Here is a 23,332-nt window from a genome sequence, read left to right as displayed (position 1 = left end):
TCTGCCCGGAGCTTACTTCTCCAGACTGACAATGCCTTACCTTTGCCCTGTAGTTGGAAGATAAACCAATTTATGTGCTTAGCATGTATAGTAGCAAAAATTGTGGATCTAAGCCTAGATTACTCGAACTCTTTTGACTCTGTCAACAACTTGTTATATGGCTCTGGGCAATATTCTTCCCCTCAGTCTTACCATCTATTAAGTGAGGGAGATAGACAACAGATCTCTAAATGTCTTTTCTGCTCTAACTTCCATTGTTTTATTAAGACAAGTGTGTCTACAATGAGGAACATCAATGGGAGAATTGAAAAGTGTCTGCCCTTAGGCTTTTTATGGTTTTATTTATTTCTTCATCCAACAGAATTTTAAAAAATATCTACTATGTGCCAAGCACTGTTCTAGAAACTAGAACTATAACATTGGACAGAAGAAAATCCTTGTTCTCAAGCAACTAATATCCTAGTGAGGAGAGATAGATCATTATCAAGTAAGCAAAATCATAATATGTCAATGAATGCAATAAAAATAAAGCAGGACAAGAAAGAGAGTGCAAAGGTGTATCATTAATACTTTACATAGGATAATGAAAAAAGTCCTCTTTTATAAAGTAACATTTGGTTAGAGACGTGAAGGAGCCAACCATATATCTGGGGGAAGATAATTCCAGGCATAGGGAACAGAAAAAACATAATCTCTGAGAAAGAATGCACTGGATACATGAAAGGAACTGCAATGAAGTTCATGTGACTGAAGCAGAGCAAGCAAAGGGAGAATTCCTTCCAAATTTCTTCCTTCCAAAGACAGGAAGTCAGAGGTGACAGGCAGATGAAGGGCATGGAAGGACCTTGTAGGCCATTGTTAAGACTTCGGATTTTACTCTGAGTGAAAGTGGGAAGTTTTGATCATGGGAAGTGTTATGATATGACATGTATCTTAAAAGGAACACTCTAGCTTCTATATTGAGAGTAGATTATAGGGACGGTAGTAAAAGCTCAAACAGGGAAAAATCAGAAGGCTTTGTTATAAATGATAATGGCTTGTTGGGGGAACACAAACATCTACACATGAAACAATCAGAGACTTAAACAAGAATAATAAAATGACTACACATGAATATAGTTTAAGTACTATGGTTGATGAGCAGTTGAGGGACAGTGTGAGAATGGAATTACTATAGAGGAGGTAAAGCTCAAGCTGGGTCTTAAAAGATGAAAAGACGGGATGTATCAAATGAGAATAAGAATCCATGCACTATCAACCCCATAGGATTTATGTGAAACTCAAATGAGAGCCTCGACTGAAGACAATTATGTAAAACAAGATGTAGCCCACAGAGGTAAGGAATTATTACCCCTGCTCCTTGAACTGGCCTTACTTCTCATGAGCAACCAGAGAAAAGGGACTGGTAACTGTGTAATTTCATGCAGCCACGAATGCTCAAATTCCACTAAGAAGTTGGCCACCAACTCAAAAGATGTTCACATATGGTAGTCTTTATGACTTGCCCTATTCCCATGGGTAGGGCAGCCCTGTCTTATTAACTAAAGCCCAGAAGTTCTACAACATTTGAGTCTGAGAGCCAAGGCTGCACTAGCAGAAAATATTATCAACATCAAGGTTGGCCCAGTTGGAAAGGCCTAGTGTTTGATAACCAGCACCACAGAAGCTCCTCCAACCCCTAAGCCTGAGGATTATTCTTTACTGTTCTGTGTAATCACTAAGAGAAAACTGCCAATGCCATAGGATACAGCCCTATCCCTTTGATCCTTCCTCATCCCTATAATACCCATATTACTCAGGAAACCTCCACAAATTCTTGAATAAGCTGTAAGAAGAGGTGAGCAAAGGTTTCCAGTGCTATTGCCAGACGACCAGAGTCACAGAGTACCTGATATAGCAGGTACCTCAGATACCATCTAGTCTAGTGATTGACTCTGTTAAAGCAGAAGGATGACCAATAGTTCTGGCTGTTTTTATCACATCCATATCCACTTCAATAGGCCCTGACAGGGCTCTCCACACCTATGGTGTACCATAGAGAATAATTTAAAAGCCACTCATCTATCCAACCAAGTATCTTGATTCATAGATGATATTGGGGCCCAGAGAGAGGGAAAATGACCAGTCACAAATTAAGTTCACAGCAGAGGTAGCCTAAAAATCTGTTTCCTAACTCTCTGCCTCATGCCATTTCTACTATAATCAAGCTGCCTTGTTTCATCTAAGTTTGCACGTTAACTTTTCTCAGATGATCATCATTTGCACCTAGGAGACCTAGATGTAACCACAATTCAAAGACATCATTTGGACTCTCCCATCGTGTTTCAACTTGGATACTTTTTAATTAATGTTTTCGTGCTGGGAAATCTCATCTGAGACAGCAAGTTACTCTATGTTTCTATATGAATCACTATTTTGCCAGGCTCAAAACCCTGGAGTTTTTTCTGCCTCTCCCTTATCCTTTATCCCCTCAGTTTTTCCTGCTCTTATCATGTCACTCTGATTCTCAAACCCTATCTAAAATTACAACCCTCACACACATAGCCATCCTTCATCCATGTTTTAGCATTTAATACCTTCTAACATACTATATCTTTTATTGTTTTTCTATCCCTTCTTCCAACTGATGAATCGATGGATGCATTGAATGCAGATCATTCAGCAGTGTGTTTGGCACACAGCAGATGCCAAGCCCTTTCCTCCAATATTAAGGTACTATTACTAGTAAACATGTCTCAAATATTCACTGAAAATGGTGGCCTGGGGGCACCTGGGTGGCTCAGGCAGTTAAACATCTTACCCTTGATCTTGGCTCAGGTTATGATTTCATGGTTCGTGAGTTTGAGCCCCACATTGGCTCTGTGCTGCTGATGTGGAGCCTGAATGCTTGCTTGGGATTCTGTCTCTCCTTCTCTCTGCCCCTCTCCCATGCTTTCTCTCTCACAAAATAAAGAAACAAATTTAAAAAGAAAAGAATATGGTGGCCTGAAGGTTAGGTGACCATCTTTGTATTAAAATATGTTGCTTCCAAGTAGAAAAAACACTGGATTGCAGGGCTGATTACCTGGGATCCATCATTCAGTTATTCAGTTATTCATTCAATTAATCAAATAATATCTGTAAGTATCCTTTATACGTCATGCCCTGTGCTACATGCTAGAGACATGGTGAAGAGTTAAATTGGCATAGTTCTTGATCTTATAGCACTTACAATTTACCAAAAGAGACAGACAAGTAAACAGATGAGTATAATATAGCATAATAACAGCTATATTAACAAGCAGTCTGGGGTGCAATAGGAGTTCAGAGAAGAGGCAATTAACCCATTGCTGAATATGGAGAGAGGTGATGGGAAGGTTCTTAGAGAAGGCAATATCAGAACTTAGGGCTTGAAGAATAAGCAGGGGGTTACCAAGTGAAGAGGAGTGGGGTAATTGAGTGAGGCAAGCAGAAGAAATAGCATGTGTATAGACTAGAGGCAGAATCTTCAAAGTCTTGAAAAGTTTCAAAGTTATTGAAGAATAGAATGCAAGAAAGGAATGGGAATCAATAGAGTTAATGGACAGCTAAGCCATACAGACCATATGGCACTATGTAGGCCAGATTCAAGAGCTTGTTCTTTACCATAAAGAGGAATTAGATAGGCTTTATACAAGAAAGTATCATGATCAGCTTAACATATTCAAAATACCACACTGACTGCTATCTGGAAAATTGACTGAAGGGCTTGGGCTATAGTGACAGTGAAAATGAAGAGAAATGGACTGATCAAAAATGAAGTAAAGAAAAAAATCATCTTACGTGGATCCTGGGAAACTTAACAGAAGACCATGGGGGAGGGGAAGAAAAAAAAAAGGTTAGAGAGGGAGGGAGCCAAAACATAAGAGGCTCTTAAAAACTGAGAACAAACTGACGGTTGATGAGGGGTGGGAGGGAGAAGAGGGTGGGTGATGGGTACTGAGGAGGGCACCCATTGCGATGAGCACTGGGTATTGTATGGAAACAATTTGACAGTAAATTTCATATTAAAAAAAAACATAAATCATCCAGACTTGGCAGTTGACTAGAAATAGAAAGAAAGGAGTCAAGGATGCTCCCAAGGTTTTTCCATTTTTAGCCTGGCACTATCACTTAATAACTAGAGGGCCTTGGCCATCAGTTCACTCTACTAAGCTTTAGTTTCTTTGTGTATCAAATGAATATAACAACTCCTGACATACTTGCCTCCAACTTATTAGGAAGACTCAAATGAAATAATGGCTGTGAATACTCTTTCCATCCTACAAAGGGCTATAAAACAGGAGGCCTGAAGATAACTTATGGATTTAAGCTCACTGAAAATGTAATTATATGACCAACAGGTAATAAAATTCCTAGTCCAGTTACTTTCCTAAGTTTTCTTTACCTTTTTTTTGTTTGGTTTGGTTTAAAATGCTTCATACAAGAGCCCCTGTAAAAAGAAGAAAAGAAGAAGAGGAAGAAGAAGAAGAAGGAGGAGAAGAAGAAGAAGAAGAAGAAGAAGAAGAAGAAGAAGAAAAGAAGAAGAAGAAGAAGAAGAAGAAGAAGAAGAAGAAGAAGAAGAAAGCATCCTACTCTACTCTCAGTATATGAGCCCTGAGATCTCACAGTATTGCTGGGCTACTGCCAAAGCAACTATATTATTATCCAGGCCCTCTCATGAGCAATGCGGGGCTGTTCATCTGGCTAGTGGCTACCATACTGGACAGCATATGTCTAGATCTCAAGAGGCCAGTAAGTCAGAAATAGGACTGCCAGAGCACAGGTAGAACCAAAATGACCTCTGATGCAAGGGCAGAATCTCTTTGTTCTCTGTACTTTCTGAAATCCCCTTCCAGGTATGCAGCCCAAGTAAAACCCTGAAACAAAGGGAAAAAGAGGCTTGGAGATACCAAAGCTAGACCAAGGCGCTGACAATCCAGTCAACCAATGAAGGCAATTTCTAGATGGGATTAGCACCAATCCAGGACATAATGGTAAAAGGCACTCTCCTTCTTCCTGACACCTTATGTGTCACCCCTGATACCAACATCTTATTTCCCATTATCACAGGATTTTGCTTCCAGCTTGCTGTCAACATCTCCTTGAGAAGATTTTAGGGTATACCCACTTGCATGTTGGGTTATGCTACTGCTTATACCACCATTCTTTCCTTTGCCCTATGACTACCTAAATCCTTGGAGACTTTCCCATACTCTGCCATTTTACCAACATCATAGGACAAGGAGAAAGGAAATAAGAGCAATTAGTTTAGTTCCCTAGGTCTTAAGAAATAAGAATAAAGTCCTAGCATCCTTTCATTTCCCCTAGCACATTCATCAATGTCCCCCACACCTTGTTTTTACTCCATATATGTAAGCAGCGGGTAGTAGTAGCTCCACTTTAAATGGAAGAAGCTGAAGCATAGAGATGATACTGACTTGCTTAAAGCCACAATACAAGTTGATGACAAAGCCAGGACATAAACCCAGGTCTCCTACCTCCCAGCCAGCTAGATTCTCTATCCAGGGAAATATGCTTCTTCATCAGGAGATGAATTCTTCCTGTTGGAAGTCAGTCAAAGAAATGCAACCAGCTGCAAGCAGGGATCCACCCAGCAGGAGCTTGTTCCATGAAACCCTCTTCCTCACCCCCAGCTCCAACCCCAGAGACCCAATTTCAGGCCTGAAAAATGCAAGCACTAGCCAGGCTTGGGGGGGTACATAATCCTGGTCTCCTCCTTCTCTCCCTCTCCAGATCCCTGGAGCTTGAGCCTTGGAAAAGCCACGCATTACAGGGAGGGGGCCGCCCCATGACAGCTGCAAGCAGGTTATTCCAGAGAATATTGAGATGGCAGGAATATTTTCCAGTTGAAATCAACCCAATTCCCTTTGCGTTTGAGTCTCGGGAACATTCATGATGAAAATCTAGACAGCATGACATTGTATGAACTCTGAAAGCCAGGCTAATGCTACTCTGGTTGGTGTTGCCTTTGGCTCACACTGAAAACCTAGTCAGAGTCCTGGAAACGTCTGGCCAAAGCAGCTTCAGCTAAAGACTCTGTGCCATTTATATTTTAAAGGCTGACTATGTGTAGTGGTGACCTGGTCTCTCAATGATTGGCTTTTCATACTGTCCAAGGAAGATTTGGAGTTGTGATCCTCTCCATTTGGGATAGCCCATGTAAGGGGAGTTCCTAGGTTGCATCTTTGTTCCAGCTGCCAGGATGAAGACAGAGAATGGCAAAAAGGAAACATGACAGGCTGCAGGCAAAGGTGACATATTCTTATGCAGAGTATCACTGGCATCAGACAGGCAGCGAGTACAAGGTTATGATCAGGCAGATCCAAAGATTTTTCCCACTGAGGTCTGTCAGTACATTCAAGGGAGGCAGTATATTATTGAGGGAGGGACCTTGGGCTAGAAATGAAAAGAAATTTGGTTTCCTGATCTTCTGTTTCCTTCTCTGCCCCAGCCTTGTTTGAGATCTGACAGAGCTCTTAGCACACTCATAAAAATGATCACCACAACCCTAACAATGCAAATGAAATCATGGAATATTGCCTAGAAGGCAGAATTAGTAAGCTGTACCACTCGCTGGCTGAATAACAAGTTGCTTTCCCTACTCTGCTCTTCACTTTCATCTCATTAAACTGTAATAAGCCTGCCTGTCTCATAAGGATCTAATGAGAATGAAATGAGATAATGGGTAGGAATGAACTTCAGAAGCTGTAAATTATGAAGCTTGTAGCTAGGGTCTCTGGAAGGAATTGGGTGATGCAACTGGCATGGTAACATGGATAAGTGACTTCTTTGAGCCTGGGGCTTTGTGAAAAGAATGAAAGGAACAGCATAATATCTCCTAAACTCTGGGCCCCTGACTCATAATACATAATAATCTGGGTGCAGAATGAAACCAGAGAGCAGCACTGAGCTTTAGCAAGGGCTAGCCTAGAGTGCAGTCCAAGGAAGAGATCTCCAGTATGATCTTCCAGGGTCAGGAAGACTCCAGCTCCCAAATATCCCTATAACGAGTGGCTGAAATCCCAGGAGAAAACCCATGTTTTTGCACTTATATTGTTTCTTCTGTTAAAAATACAAATGCATTCATGGCATGGAAGGGGGGGGCAAGTCTATGGCATTTCTAGCCTACATTTGGAGCTACTCCTTAGTTGTTTTGCTCCCACCAAGTACTCTCCCAGTCAAATCCACCAGGTACTGCTGCACTAAACCATTTGAGTAACATTCCTAAATCGCAGGTGATGCCATACCATAGCTCCAGAACCTTTAGCCATGTCCCATTACCTACAGGAGAAATTCAAAAATTTCAGGCTGGCATTTCAAGTTCTCTACAGTTGCACCCTAGCCTCCCTCCAGCTGTACCTCTAACACGTGCTTTTTAAACTTTATTTTGGTTAAACTTCTCCATTCCAAAAACTTCTGAGCAAATATTACAAAGGAAAGGCACCAGACTAGAAGTCGGGAGAACTGGGTTCCAGTCCCATTAATTTTCTGTGTGACTTGTAGAAATCATTTATTCAACCATAATGTATGGGATATTAAGATCACTTGAAAGCGTGTTAAAATACATTTGTCACTAAAGTATAAAGGTTTGTGAATGACTTAATTTTTATATTCTAGAACAAAGTTTAGGTCCTCCATATTCACTTTTTTTTCTAGTATATTTTCAGAATGGGAAGGATATGACTGGTGTTACAGCCAACACCCAGGAGATCACCCACAACTCTGGATAAATATAAGGATCTTTCTAGTCTTAATGTTATAACAAGCTGAAGTCATACAACTTTTTTTCTTTTGTGCCTCTGCTTCACATTCATACATTATAATGTTCTCCTATCTTCCTGGAAAGTGTTTAAATTCTCTCCATCCCTCAAGACCTTACTACTACTAATACTAAGAGTTATTTCCAATGCCACAACCCCCCAGCCCACACCTGAGCACGCTCTCTCTCTCTCCCTTTCTCTCTGTCTCTCTCTCTCTCTCTCTCACACACACACACACACACACACACACCAATCTTTAATACTGGCTGTGCCTATTCTGTGGATCTTCAAAATAGTGGTCCTGTGATTTTTTTTCTCTGTCAACCAACCGTCTGGAACAGCTTGTTTTACCTAATTTACCTACTCACATAGATATAAGCTCCTGCAGGCATATCTCTGTCTTACAAGACTTGGGAGAAATTCCATGCGGGTGGGGTAAAAAGTTCTTGGCTTAGGGAACCAACCTGACTGCCAAAGTATGGTTTAATATCAACAGGAGTATCATTGTTATCATTATTGTCATTGTCACTATCATCATCCCTGAAATGTGTAAAGCACAGTTTAGAATGTATTTTTACATCCATTATCTCATACAATCAGGAAATCAAAGGTGGAAAGGTTTTAGATTATTCTAATCTAATGGTTCTCCTTGCCTGGAAGTCTTGTTAAAACATTTTGGGCTCCAATTCCAGGGTGTTTGATTCACCAGGTCTGAGATGAAGCTTTAAAAATTGAATTTTTTAAAAATTCCCAGATGATATTCTTGTTTTGGTCTGGGGATAACCACTGATCTGATCCAATGCTACCACTTTACAAATGAGAGCAGAAGAGACTTGTCCAAGTTTACCTCACAAGTCAGGGACCAAGCTGTGGCTCCTGATTCCTAAGTCATAGCTCTTTCTTTACCACAACAGTTAAACCTCCTCCCCTTCTATTCTCCTTCCCAAGGGTGCAGTGAAGATGAATTAAATGTTGTCTGGAAAAGCCCTTTGGGTTCTGCAAAGCTAAGATGCTCATAACCAGGTGGCAGTGTTATTGCTCTGCAGAGACAGATCTTATCCCAATTAGGCATCTCCTCTTCTCTGCCTGGACTCTGATGTTGGATGATCCCCTTTGCCTCCACCCCTCCCAACTGTGTTTGCAACAAATAGCCACACTTTTTGGTACAGAGACACATTGGTCCTCTGTTACTAGCTGTGCCTTCTTTGATGCTGTGTGTACATGTAATGGCCCAGCTCAGCCAAGAGGACTGTGGGGGAAGGGAAATGGTTTGCTTTAAGCAGTGTTCCAAATGGGCCTAAGGCTCAGGATCCACCTGTGACTTGTACCTTCTCCCACCCTCCCTAGGCCCAGCCAAAAGCAGTTTGGAAATTGCAGGCTGTACATAGGTCCTATTGGGGATGGAAGATAATCTATACTCTTCTCAGTGTGCACTTGTTCATGTGTGCAGGGGAGCATTGCTGGGGTCACACCGTAGATTGTCCAGGGGTCAGTAACCAGTGGTTCATATGTTGAATTTTGTCCATGACCTGTTTTTGTAGTGTCCAACAATCTAAGAATGTTTTTTTTACATTTTAAATAGGTTTGAAGAAGGAGGAGGAGGAAGGAAGGAAGGTAGGGGAAAGAGGACAGAAGAGGAAGGAAGAAGGAGGGACAAGGAAGGAGAAGTGGACTACAAAGCCTAAAATACTTACTATCTGGTCTTTTACAGAAAAACTTTGCTGACCTCTGAACTTTATATGATACCAAGGGAACCCTCAAACTACAGAATGTCAGGATTGAAAGGGCTTTGAAAGCTCAGTCAAGGATCAAACTACATTCCTTGGTGTCCTGGGGTCCTAGAAGTGGCTCAAGGTATGCCTCTGAGGTGACCAGAGCCTCTAGCCCCTATTCAACTTGCTTTTTCAACCATAGAAGCCACACTGATTTCATGTTTAAGATGAAATTCTCAGCTTTTAAAAATATTAAAAATCACTGACATAAACCAAAACCTCTCATTTTATAGATGTGAAAAAAAGAACCAGAGAAGGAAAGGTTAATATTCAAAGGAACATATTCACATAGCAACTTAGAGCCAGAGCCAGAAGAAAAACCTACCTGTGCTTGACTCCTTTATGCAATAATGTTTAGACATTAACACCCCACAAATAAAGGAGAACATAACCATAACCATGGCAATTATCATTTACATAGGTTCTGTCACTTTACAACGTGCCTTTACATGTTTGTCACCCCAACAGGTAACAAACACATTAGCAGGACTTTGCTGATTCCATTAATAGAAGTGATAAACCATTATAGAATATTACATCATCTCATCCAATCCTCTCATTATACAGGTGAAAAAACTGAGATCCAGAAGATGCGGATGACTTACCCAAGGTATAAAATGAACCAGTGGCCTCACTTTTTCTATTGCACCACACTTTGAAATCCAATAATACCAATCTGGGAAAAAGAACAAAGCTTCTTCTTCCAAGGAGATGAGTTTCCACAGCTTCCTAGCTCATTGATAAACTGTGGCCTGAGAATTTTCATGGAACCTCTTTTCCCTCTGCACTTAGTCCCTAATTTATTTCATCAGTTCAGATTTCTTAAAATGGTATCTGTTTGCTGACAACGCTAAAATTATATCTCTAGCCAAAACTGTTTCTTAAATTCCAGACTTAGATATCTGGAATCTATTCAACATCTCTGTTCAGCCATAGAATAAACCTCTCAAACTCAACATGTCCATAACCAAACCAATCTCCTCCATCTTCCAAAAAGAGGGCATAAGCACCCATCCACAGAGAATAAGCACCAATGGCTTAAAGACCACATGAACCAACCCAAAGAATAAAAGGAGTTAGAAAGTATAGTGATGAGTAAGACACTGCCCATATCGTTAAAGCCAGGTTCTTTTCCAAAGGGGAAGCTGGACTTTAACTGTCTTCTTTCTTCCCACCAGAGCAATCTGGGAGAGCGCAAAAACATTTAATCTCAGGCAACATGTAATTAAAAGTAAATACAAATTCAAAAGTGTTTTGTGAGATGTTTTGTTTCATTGATAGTTACTGTGAGGGGTAGTGGGAAAATGGAGGTAAGATAACCCCAAAACTGATCATCTTTGTTTAATGACTAGAAAAGGGTGGACTAGTCATATGGAGGTAAGAGAAGAGACAGTATGAACAGGAAGCAATTAGAAAGGAAAAAGTAAGGATAACCAGACCCTGAACCCCCCTCCCCGAGCTACATCTTGAAGTTCAGGCTCAAGAAAGTTCCCAAAATTACCAAATATGGCCTGAGGAAGCAATTGCACCCTCCCCTGCTCTCAAAGCTCTGAACTCTTTCCCTTCATAATTGTCAGCTACAAATACTCTGGCCCACAGTGTGACTGAACTCTATTTGTAACAGGCTCCTGAGCTCCTGTCTTTTTAGAACTGCCCTGTACAGGACATAACCAGTTCAATGAGGTAGGATGGGTTGTTAGAAAGTACTGGACTTTGAAAAAAAAAAAGCAAGTACTGGACTTTGAATCAGAAGACCTGGGTTCAAGGCCAAGATACTTTCTATCTATGAGAACTTACCCCAAGCTTGGACTTCATTTATATTATATTAAAAATAAGAGAGGGCACCTGGGTGGCTCAGTTAAGCATCCGACTTCAGCTCAGGTCATGATCTCACAGTTTGTGAGTTTGAGCCCCGTGTTGGTCTCTGTTCTGACAGCTCAGAGCCTGGAGCCTGCTTCGGATTCTGTGTCTCCTCTCTCTTACCCTCCCTAACTTGTTCTCTGTCTCTGTCTCTCAAAAATAAATAAATGTAAAAAAATTTTTTTAATAAATAAAAGGACTACACTTGGAGTAATATATCTTCTTCCAAGCCTGTAGGAATCCTTCAGTGTCTCAGTCCCACTACGTGTTTTTACTACTTTCAGTCAGCCCCATTCAGATCTCTGTACTTCACTCCAGCAAATATACAAAAAAGTGAAGCTCCTGTACAAACTACTAGCTGTGTGCCCCTCTCATTAAGGTTTAGACATAGAAACCTATTAATTAACCCTCATTAAGGTTTAGACATAGAAACCTATTAACTAACCCTCACTCATTTTTAGATGGGGAAACAGAAACTAAGGCCCAGAAAAGAAATGTAATTTTTCTATTGCCACATAGGAAACTGGTAGCAACAAACATTGCTGCCCAGACTTGAAAGGGAACAATCTGTGAGTGAAGGGTGGTTGATGGGAGCTCTCACAGGAAATGATCAAAGGGCCAACTGGGACATGATAAGGACACAAAGCAACATGGAATTAGCCCTGGAATGGGAATGGAGCAGTCCTTCTACCTCTAGTTCTACCTCTGCCACTAATTAGCTGTGTGGCCTTGGATAGGTTCCTTCACCTTTTAGGATTTCAGATTCTTCATGAGTAAAATAAATGACTTGAAGTAAACATTCTCTAAGGATCTATTCCCTACTGTTCATACTCTGTGTGATATGATTCTAAGCTGAGCTCCTTTCTCTGAGCTTGAGTTCCTGATGTGGCTGTTCCCAAGGAAACTTACAGCAGAATATGAGGATAATAAGACACCTGGATATGTCTTCTCCTTCTTACGTGTTTTCCTTATGGACTCATTCTGAGCCCTAGAGACTCACACTGAAGCATCATCTCATCTTCAAGGCCTTCTCTGACTTCCCAAAGCAGAATTAATTGCAGCTTCTTTTGGGCCACTATGCTTTGTATAAATGCTTCCATAAAGCACTATTTTTCCTAACTTTGCCTTTCAATTATGAAATTAATGAAATCGCTATAAATATGTGAAAGAATGAATGTTGGGGAATAGGAGATCAAAGCTGGAGTAAAGTGTTAGAAGGTTTAAAAGCTAAGCAGAGGCCTTAACCAGATGAGGGTACAATAGTGAGCCAGTGATGAGAGCAGTTTTGTGCAAAGTGTTCATTAAGGGAGAATAAAGATGTGGAAGTGAGAATGATCCTGAAGTACAAGTGTCTGCCTGTGTGCTGAAAGGATGGGGGAAATAGTGAGAACCCAGACCTGACTTTTTGTGGCCCACACTAAACTATGGGCAATTTCATGATCTTTTTATTTTATGTTAGATGGATCCAAGTAAAGTCCTCTAAACCATGACAAGTGGTTTTCAAAAGGTCTCTAAAGCAGCTTCAAATGGGAGCATGAAGACAGGCTGGGCAAGGGAATTGGGGACAGGGATAGGACTACTATCAGGTGGCAGTAGGGTCAATATCCCATTTTGCTTTGGACCACTTAAGAGTAAGAAGGAATGAGAATAGCTGGATCCAAGCCTCTACCCACAAAGCACTGTGGTACCTCAGGAGTCAGCTCAGGGATTACCCTTATACACACATACCCCTGGGAACCCTTAGGGCTTTCACACACAAGGGAAAACTAATCTTCCCAGTAACTTGTGAAAATTTCAGGCAGCTGAGAAACCCCTAAAGAGAAGATTCAGAAAGTATAAGAGGGTTCATGGAATGGCTGGGCACAGTAACCAGCAAAACTTTTGGACTCCTACTTCAGGTGGGCTTGACCTGGTACTGCCAAACAAGACAGAAAAGGGCTTAGTTTGGTTTTGGCCTGACTTCAGAGTGGGCAATAAGTGCCCACAAACAGTCTTCTATGGAAAAAGAAAAAGTTTTCCTCTGGAAAATAGTGGCCTTTAGCACATTCCCTAAAATGACATCAACCAGGGAACAGTGCCAAAAATGTGACTTTCATGTTTCTGCAGCAACAATTTCCTCTCCCTATTTGCTTTTTTTCTTATATGTATAAATAAGAGAACCAGTCAATCGTTCAAAAAATAAGAACATCTTAAATAAACACTTCCAGGCTTTGCAAGTAGTAATTATTATTAGAAGCAGGTGACTATGCCTCTTAAAAATGTTATTTCATGTATCCTTTTTCTGGTTCCTTAAAGGAGATTTATATATGCAGCCATGCTGAACTGAAATAATAAAAGCTGACACAATGACCACACCAAAATGGATTTTTTTCCTACTTGATTTATTTCACCAACTTTGCACATGAATATTCCATTTGGTCTGCCCAAAGACTCTTAAGCCAAAGGGCAAGGGACTGGAGGTCATCCAGCCCATGGTGGCTGAGAATAGAATCAACCAGGGCAAAGAAGGAGTACAGAAACATCAGGGAAGCCCAGTTTTCTGACTGGCCCACTTTTGTTCAGACTTACCCAGAGGTCACCCTAAAGTCTAACAATGAGGGAAAAGTAATATTCATTGTTCAGTATTTGTGCATAACCTCTATTTCCTCATTCTCATTTCCTTACTTAATCTACCTTTCTTCTTGAGCCATAGAATTAATCTAAACTTTGGAAATGATGTATGACTTACTCCATAACTACCTGGACTGCTCTTTGTTTCCTCTCCACCAATCACTTGCCTCATCAGCTTTCCCAGTATGACAGAGCCTTAAAAAGCGAGCCCAGCTACACAGCTCAGGTCTAGTTGCATCATAGGCAACAGCCTTTCACTGTGAGCTTTATAGCTGGGGCTATAAAGAGAACTAAAATTCAAAAATGTTTCTATCTACTCAGGTGGGATGGGAGGGTTCTGATTTACCTAGAATAGAATGGGCTACTTACAGGTTCATACTTTATGTAAATAGCTTTCTATGCTGCTAAAAGACTTTTGCCCTGTGGCTATTATGTTTAAGCAGTTATCTAGCTGAGGGAGAGCTTCCTCACTCCAGGAGGTGGCAATAGAGATGCCAGAATAGAAGTCTCTGTAGTATAAGTCTGGAGTGAAATTTTACTTCAGAACACATATATCTTCAGTCAGGAGTCAGAAAGCCAAGAAATACCAGCTAAGTGTTTATATCAGTGATTTATTGAAAGTCAAAAACAGGTGAAATTAAGCTGGGGCCAGTTCTTCAGAGTCCTGAGATTCAAGAGCCAACCTAAAAGACCATATATTTTCTTACAGAACTCCGATGACGATATTATCCATGTTCTTTAACATAAAGAGATCCTTCCAAAATCATATGAGAATCAAAAGAAATGTTGGAAGTCCTTGGGCCTTGCCAGCATACCAGCTCTAATATGTGTTGACTTTGTCTGGAGCCCATCAAAACAACCCATAGGGAAATAGCAAGTACAAAAACCTCAAATATGGCCTGATTCAATTTTTATTTTACAGATTTAGTTAAAGTTTCGAATTGTCATTAGTTCTCTGGACTTAGCCCCTTAGAATAAATGCTCCAATCAAAAGACATAAGGTATTATAATGGATTAAAAAAAGGCAAGACCCATCTATTTGCTGTCTAGAGGAGACCCACTTTAGACCTGAGGACACCTTCAGATTGAAAGTGAGGGGATGGAGAAACATCTATCATGCTACTGGAATTCAAAAGAAAGTGAGAGTAGCCATACTTATATCAGACAAACGAGATTTTAAACTAAAGGCAGTAGTAAGAGATGAAGAAGGACATTATATAATAATTACAGGGTCCACCCATCAAGAAGAGCTAACAATTATAAATGTTTATGCACCCAGTTAAAAGCACACAAATGCATAAAACAAACACAAAGATAAACAGTCTTATTGGTAAGAATGTGGTAATCACAGGGGACTTTAATACTCCACTTACAACAATGGACAGATCATCTAGACAGAAAATCAATAAAGAAAGAGTGGCCCTGAATGATACACTGGACCAGATGGACTTGGCAGATATATGGAGAACTTTTCATCCTAAGGCAGCAGAATAAACATTCTTCTCAAGTGCACATGGAACATTATCCAAGACATATCACATACTGGGTCACAAAACAGCCCTCAATACATATGAAAGAATTGAGATCATACCATGCACATTTTCAGATCACAATACTGTGAAACTTGAAATCAACCACAGGAAAAAGTGTGGAAAACTTCCAAATGCATGGAGGTTAAAGAACATCCTACTAAAGAATGAATGGGTCAACCAGGCAATTAAAGAAGAAATTTAAAAATATATGGAAATAAAACAAGACAAAAATATGGAAACAAATGAAAATGAAAACACAACAGTCCAAACCCTTTGGGATACAAAAAAAGGCAGCCCTAAGAGGAAAATACATTGCAATACAGGCCTATCTCAAGAAACAAGAAAAATTCCAAATACAAAATCTAACAGCACACCTAAAGGAACTAGAAGCAGAACAACAAAGAAACCCCAAGGCCTGCAGAAGAACAGAAATAATAAATATCAGAGCAGAAATAAACAATATAGAATCAAAACAAACAAACAAAACAGTAGAACAGATCAATGAAACTAAAAGCTAGTTTTTGAAAAAATAAACAAAGTTGATAAACCCCTAGCCAGACTTGTCAAAAAAAAGAAGAGAGGACACAAATAGACAAAATCACGAATGAAATTGGACATATCACAACCAACCCCTCGGAAATCCAATTATCAGAGAATACTATGAAAAGTTTTTGCCAACAAACTGTACAACCTGTAATAAGTGGAAAAATTCCTGGACACCCACACACTACCAAAATTCGAAGGGGAAGAAATAGAACATTTGAACAGACCCATAACTAGTGAAGAAATTGAATCAGTTATCAAAAACTCCCAAGAAATAAGAGTCCTGGACCACATGGCTTCCCAGGGGAATTCTACCAGACATTTAAAGCAGAGGCAATACCTATGCTCCTCAGGCTGTTCCAAAAAATAGAAATGGAAGGAAAACTTCTGGACTCATTCAATGAAGCTAGCATTACCTTGATTCCAAAACCGGAGAACCCACAAAAAAGGGGAATTACAGACCAATATCTCTGATGCAAATGGATGCAAAAATTCTCAACAAGATACTAGCAAATCAAATTCAACAGCATATAAAAAGAATTTTTCACCATGATCAAGTGGGATTCACTCCTGGGCTGCAGGGCTGGTTCGATATTCACAAATCAATCAATGTGATACATCACATTAATAAAAGAAAGGATAAGAACCATATGATTCTGTCAATAGATGCAGAAAAAGCAATTGACAAAATTCAGCATCATTTCTTAATAAACCCTCGAGAAAGTCAGGATAGAAGGAACATACCTAAACATCATAAAAGCCATTTATAAAAATCCCACAGCTAATATCATCCTCAATGGGGAAAAAATAAGAACTTTCCCCCTGAGATCAGGAACATGACAGGGATGTCCACTCTCACTACTGTTGTTCAACATAGTGTTGGAAGTCCTAGCCTCAGAAATCAGACAAGAAAATGAAATAAAAGGCATCAAAATTGGCAAAGAGAATTCAAACTTTCACTTTTAGCAACATGATACTTGACATGGAAAACCCAAAAGACTCCACTAAAAGTCTGTTGGAACTGATACATGAATTCAGCAAAGTCGCAGGATACATAATCAATGTACAGAAATCGTTTGTATTTCTACACACCAATAAATGAAGCAACAGAAAGAGAAATAAAGAAACTGATCCCATTCACAATTGCACCAAGAACCAAGAAATACCTAGGAATAAATCTAACCAAAGATGTAAAAGATCTATATGCTGAAAACTATAGAGCTGTTGAAGGAAATTGAAGAAGACACAAAGAAATGGAAAAACATTCCATGCTCATGGATTGGAAGAATAAATATTATTAAACTGTCAATACTACCCAAAGCAAGCTACACATTCAATGCAATCCCAATCAAAATTGCACTGGCATTCTTCTCAAAGCTAGAAAAAAAATCCTAATATTTGTATGGAACCACAAAAGACCCCGAATAGCCAAAGTAATATTGAAAAAGAAAACCCAAGTGGGAGGCATCACAATCCCAGACTTCAGCCTCTACTACAAAGCTGTAATCATCAAGACAGTATGGTACTGGCACAAAAACAGACATATAGACCAATGGGATAAAATAGGGAACCCAGAATTGGACCCACAAATGTATGGCCAACTAATCTTTGACAAAGCAGGAAAGAGTATCCAAAAGAAAAAAAAACAGTCTCTTTAACAAATGGTGCTGAGAGAACTGGACAGCAACATGCAGAACAATGAAACTAGACCACTTTCTTACACTACCCACAAAAATAAACTCAAAATGGATGAAGGACCTGAATGTAAGACAGGAAACCATCAAAACCCTAGAGAAGAAAAGAGGCAACAACCTCTCTGACCTCAGCCGCAGCAATTTCTTACTTGACACATCTCCAAAGGCAAGGGAATTAAAAGCAAAAATGAACTATTGGGACCTCATGAAGATAAAAAGCTTCTGCACTGCAAAGGAAACAATCAACAAAACAAAAAGGCAACTGACAGAATGGGAAAAGATATTTGTAAATGACATATCAGATAAAGGGTTAGTATCCAAAATCTACAAAGAACTTACCAAACCCAACACCTGAAAAACAACCCAGTGAAGAAATGGGAAGAAGACATGAATAGACACTTTTCCAAAGAAGACATCCAGATTACCAGCAGACACGTGAAAAGATGTTCAACATCAATCATCATCAGGGAAATACAAATCAAAATACCATCTCACATGGGTCAGTGTGGCTAAAATTAACAACGTAGGAAACAACAGATGCTGGCGAGGATGTGGAGAAATGAGAACCCTCTTGCACTGCTGGTGGGAATGCAAACTCGTGCAGCCACTCTGGAAAACAGTGTGGAGGTTCATCAAAAAATTAAAAATAGAGAAGACTTCCAGCCAGCGTGGTCTGCATGCCATCTGCGAGTTTCTGACTTTCCTGCTTTCCAGGTAACATATGGCTAAAACCTTATGGAGTAAGTGGAAAAGGAAGATGCATTCTGAAAAGAGATAAAAGGGTGCCCCCCAGGAACTCAGCAGACTTAAAAGTATTCTTAAAATATATAATGATGTTTTAATGAAAGATGTTCAAGAGATAGCAACTGTGGTGGTACCTAAACATTGTCAAGAGAAAACTGACTGTGTGGTACAAGATGAAAAAGATGACATGAAGATGGAGACTGATATTAAGAGAACCAAAAAGAGTCTTCTAGACCAGCATGGACAATACCCCATATGGATGAACCAGAGACAAAGGAAAAGGCTGAAGGCATAGTGAGAAAAAGGGAAGGGGAAAAGCAAAGCAAAAGCAGTAAAGACAGCAAAGGGTTTGGCCTGGTAGACTCTTTAAAAACTTGAAAAATCCTACATAGGACAGGTCTTCGATTAGAATGTATATGTGGATTTCAACTTTCACCAGATGAAAACTGTGTTCCCAGATTTACCTTGGTCTTTCTCTTCAAACTCAACTCCTCAAATTTGTTTTGGGAGCTTGATAAGATATTTTCTTTGATAAATGAAAGTGACACTGATATTTTAATTGGATGCTGTCCAATGTCCAGGGGTTCTCAGACATCAAAATTCTGTCAAGTGTTACTGTGGCTGTAGTTGTTTTGGTCTCCATACAGATAAAAAAAGATATTATACTGACACATTTGAGCTAATTCAGGTTTAAAGAAAATTTACACAACTAAAAATATTTCAGGGTATCTTATAAGCACTACTTTTTTAGAATTTTGATTTTGTTTAATTCAGAATAAAAGATATTTTGTCTAAAAAAATTTTTAAAAAAGAACTACCCTACGACCCAGCAATAGCACTACTAGGAATTTACCCAAGGGATACAGGAGTGCTGACGCATAGGGGCATTTGTACCCCAATGTTTATAGCAGCTCTTTCAACAATAGCCAAATTATGGAAACAGCCTAAATGTCCATCAACTGATGAATGGATAAAGATGTGGTTTATATATACAATGGAATACTACTTGGCAATGAGAAAGAATGAAATCATGCCATTTGCAGCAACGTGGATGGAACTGGAAGGTATTATGCTAAGTGAAATAAGTCAAAGAAAGACAGATGTCATATGTTTTCATTCATATGGAGATATTGAGTAACTTAACAGAAGACCATGGGGGAAGGGAAGGGGAAAAAATAGTTACAAACAGAGAGGGAGGGAGGCAAACCATAAGAGACTCTTAAATATAGAGAAAAAACTGAGGATTGATGGGGGTGGGGAAGTGGTGAAAAGGGTGATGGGCATTGAGGAGGGCACTTGTTGGGATGAGCACTGGGTGTTGTATGTAAGCAATGAACCACAGGAATCTACCCCAAAGACCAAGAGCACAATTTACACACTGTATGTTAGCCAATTTGACAATAAATTATATTTTTTTAAATAAAGAATAATTCAAGCAATATATATCGGTGATTAAGTGCATGACTTTCATAATCACAAACCTAGGCATAAGCTTCCTTGATGTATGATACAGTGTAAGGTACTCAAATTCCCTATACCCCAGTTTCCTAATTTATATTATGAGAATAATGATAGTACCAATTTAATAAATTTGTGGCAAGGATTGGGCTCCTGGGTAGCTCAGTTGGTTGAGTGTCCAACTTTGGCTCAGGTCATGACCTCATGGTTTGTGGGTTCGAGCCCCGCATTGGGCTCTGTGCCGACAGCTCGGAGCCTGGAGCCTGCTTCAGATTCTGTGTCTCCCCCCCCTCTTCCCTTCCCCACCTGCACTGTGTGTCTCTGTCTCTCAAAAATAAATATTTTAAAAATGTAAAGGGGTGCCTGGGTGGCTCAGTCGGTTAAGCGTCCGACTTCGGCTCAGGTCACGATCTCGCGGTTTGTGAGTTCGAGCCCTGCGTCGGGCTCTGTGCTGATGGCTCAGAGCCTGGAGCCTGTTTCGGATTCTGTGTCTCCCTCTCTCTCTGACCCTCCCCCGTTCATGCTCGGTCTCTCTCTGTCTCAAAAATAAATAAATGTTAAAAAAATTAAAAAAAAATGTAAAAAAAAATTGTGGCAAGAATTAACAAAACTATACACATGTACACACATATACCTGTACACACACACACACACACACACACTCACACACACACCCCAATTCATGAAGTGCTTGGCACATGGTAAGCAACCAATAAATGGTAACTATAATAATCATCTAGATGATTATCTCTTTATTAGGTCACAAAATATATAAAGCTTAACTCACAGACACAATGTAGAGCATTATAGATATCAAATGTGATGAATCTATGTCCACGAGGCCTGTATATGATTTAGCATGCCATCCTACAAGTCCAGCGATAACACTGTTAGCCCCAAAATAACCAGGTTTGTAAAACTAGAGGTAGTAAAAAGTAGGTTAGGCAAGTCAGGGACACAGATTACATTGCATATCTTACAGATCAAGACTTCCCTATTCTTTATGATGAAAATTACAGTTGTCTAAGTAAGGGAAGTAGAAGAATAAAAGGAATATTTGCAAAGGTTAAGTGCAAGAAAGTGCTAACAGGCTTGACCATGGTCTCTTTTTTTTCCCCTTATGCTGTGCCTTTTATTCCTGTGACTTATTCATTCCACATCTGACAGCCAGTATCTCCCACTTCTCTTCACTAATTTTTCCCAGCCCTCCACTACCATCCCCTCTGGAAACTATCAGTTTGTTCTCTATATTCAGAGGCCTGCTTCTGCTTCTTTTTAGATTCCACTTATGAGTAGAATCATATGGCATTTGTCTTTCTCAGTCTGACTTACTCCACTTAGCATAATACCTTCTAGGACCATCCATGTGTGTCAAATAGCATTATTTCAACCTTTTTTATGGCATATATTTATATATATATATATATCACATCTTTCTTATCCATTCATCTATTGATGGACACTTACATTGCTTCATATCTTGGCTATTATAAATAATGCTGCAATAAACATAAGGGTGCATATATCTTTTTGAATTAGTGTTTCATTTTCCTTGAAAATGTCCAACAGTGGAATTATTGGATCATAATGGTATTTCTATTTTAATTTTTTGAGGAACCTCCATATTGTTCACATTGGTTGCACAAATTGACATTTCCACCAATACTATATGAAGGTTCCTTTTTCTCCACTTCCTCACCAACACTTGTTATTTCTTATATTTTATTTTGCCATTCTAACAGGCATAAGGTAACATCTCCTTGTGGTTTTGATTTGCATTTCCCAGATGTTTAATGATTTTGAGCATCTTTTCATGTGTCTATTGGCCATCCATATGTCTTCTTAAGAAAAGTGTCTATTCAGGTACTCTGGCCATTTTTTAATCAATTTTTTTTGTTTTGGTGCTGAGTTGTATAAGTTCTTTATGTATTTTGGATATTAACTCCTTTTAGATATATCATTTGCAAAAATCTTCACCCACTTCATAGGTTTCCTTTTTGTTTTGTTGATGGTTTCCTTTGCTGCACAGAAGCTTTTTATTTTGGTATATTCCCAATAGTTTATTATTGCCTTCATTTCCCTTGCCAGAGAAGATATACCTAGAAAAATTTTGCTACTGCTGATGTCAAAGAAATCACTGCTTATGTTTCCTCCTAGGAGTTTTATGGTTTCAGGTCTTTAATCCATTTGAGTTTATATTTGTGTGTGGTGTTAGAAAGTGGCCCAGTTTCATTCTTTTGCATGTAGCTGACCAGTTTTCCAACACCATTTGTTATAGAGACTGTCTTTTTCCCATTGTATATGCTTGCCTGATTTTTGGAAGATTAATAATTAATCATATAATCATGGGTTTATTTCTCGGCTTTCTGCTCTGTTCCATTGAACTACATGTCTATTTTTTGGGCCAGTACCATACTGTTTTGATGACTACAGATTTGTAGTATATCTTGAAATCTGGGATTGTGATACCTCTAGATTTGTTTTTTTTGTTGTTGTTGTTGTTCAAAATTGATCTGGATATTTGAGGTCTTTTGTTGTTCCAAACAAATTTTAATATTTGTTCTAGTTTTGTTTAAAATGCTGTTGGTCTTTTGATAGGGATTTCTTTTTTTATCCAACAAGAAGCCATAACTTTATTAATGATAGAAACAGTACAAATTTCAAACCAAGCTTCAGTTATTCTTTTGAAACACCAACAAATGATCCCCATTTTCAGATGGTTATGTTGTTAATTCCATAATAGCATTTACAATGTCATTACTGTTGTTCTTCAGGGCTTTGCTCTTGACACATTTGCTTGTGACGTGACAAATTCTATGTCCTTAACCTTTACACCTGTTCTAAAAACCTCATCCTTTTCACTTTCCTGTCGTACAGTTGGAGTCTGTGTGTTTTCCTGAATGTTGAAGTCAGCTTCACGTTGAACTTTGAATTTCTCAGCAGCTACTAGTTGTGTTTCCTGACATAAATCCAATTACTTGGCTTCCCCTAAAACTATGTAGATATCAGAAGCTGGGTGTTTGTAGACATCTGGTTTTGTGATGACAAAGAGAATATTCTTAGGTTTCTGGACAGTGACTCTTGTAACCTGTTGAAGACTCAGTTTGGACATAGCCTTCCATGCCTTCTTTTCACTCTGGCTCTGTTGTGCTTTTTCTGACTGGTTCTTCATTGATTTCAGCTGCTGCTGCCAGTTGAGCTTATTGCATATTTGCCAGTGTGGAATCCTGTTCCTCTAGGTATGGTACTGATTCATCACTGTCAGATTCTTTTTTTTTAGTTTTTAAAAAATCTTTATTTATTTTTGAGAGAGAGACAGAGTGTGAGCAGGGCAGCAG

At 39.4% G+C, this 23,332-nt stretch overlaps 2 pseudogenes; one reads left to right on the top strand and one right to left on the bottom strand.

Moving 5' to 3' along the window:
- The first annotated feature begins 18,451 nt into the window (after positions 1-18,451).
- Positions 18,452-18,985, top strand: LOC109258945 (protein LLP homolog; annotated as a pseudogene).
- A 3,610-nt stretch (positions 18,986-22,595) lies between these two features.
- The window catches only part of LOC109258942 (nascent polypeptide-associated complex subunit alpha-like), a 65,286-nt pseudogene continuing 64,549 nt past the window's right edge, over positions 22,596-23,332 (bottom strand).

This window comes from Panthera pardus, unplaced genomic scaffold (assembly GCF_024362965.1).
Source record: "Panthera pardus isolate Hobbes unplaced genomic scaffold, ASM2436296v1 HiC_scaffold_27, whole genome shotgun sequence".
In the NCBI taxonomy this organism is placed as follows: domain Eukaryota; kingdom Metazoa; phylum Chordata; class Mammalia; order Carnivora; family Felidae; genus Panthera; species Panthera pardus.
Note: the sequence above shows the minus strand (reverse complement) of the source record. Positions and strands in the feature narration are given on the sequence as shown.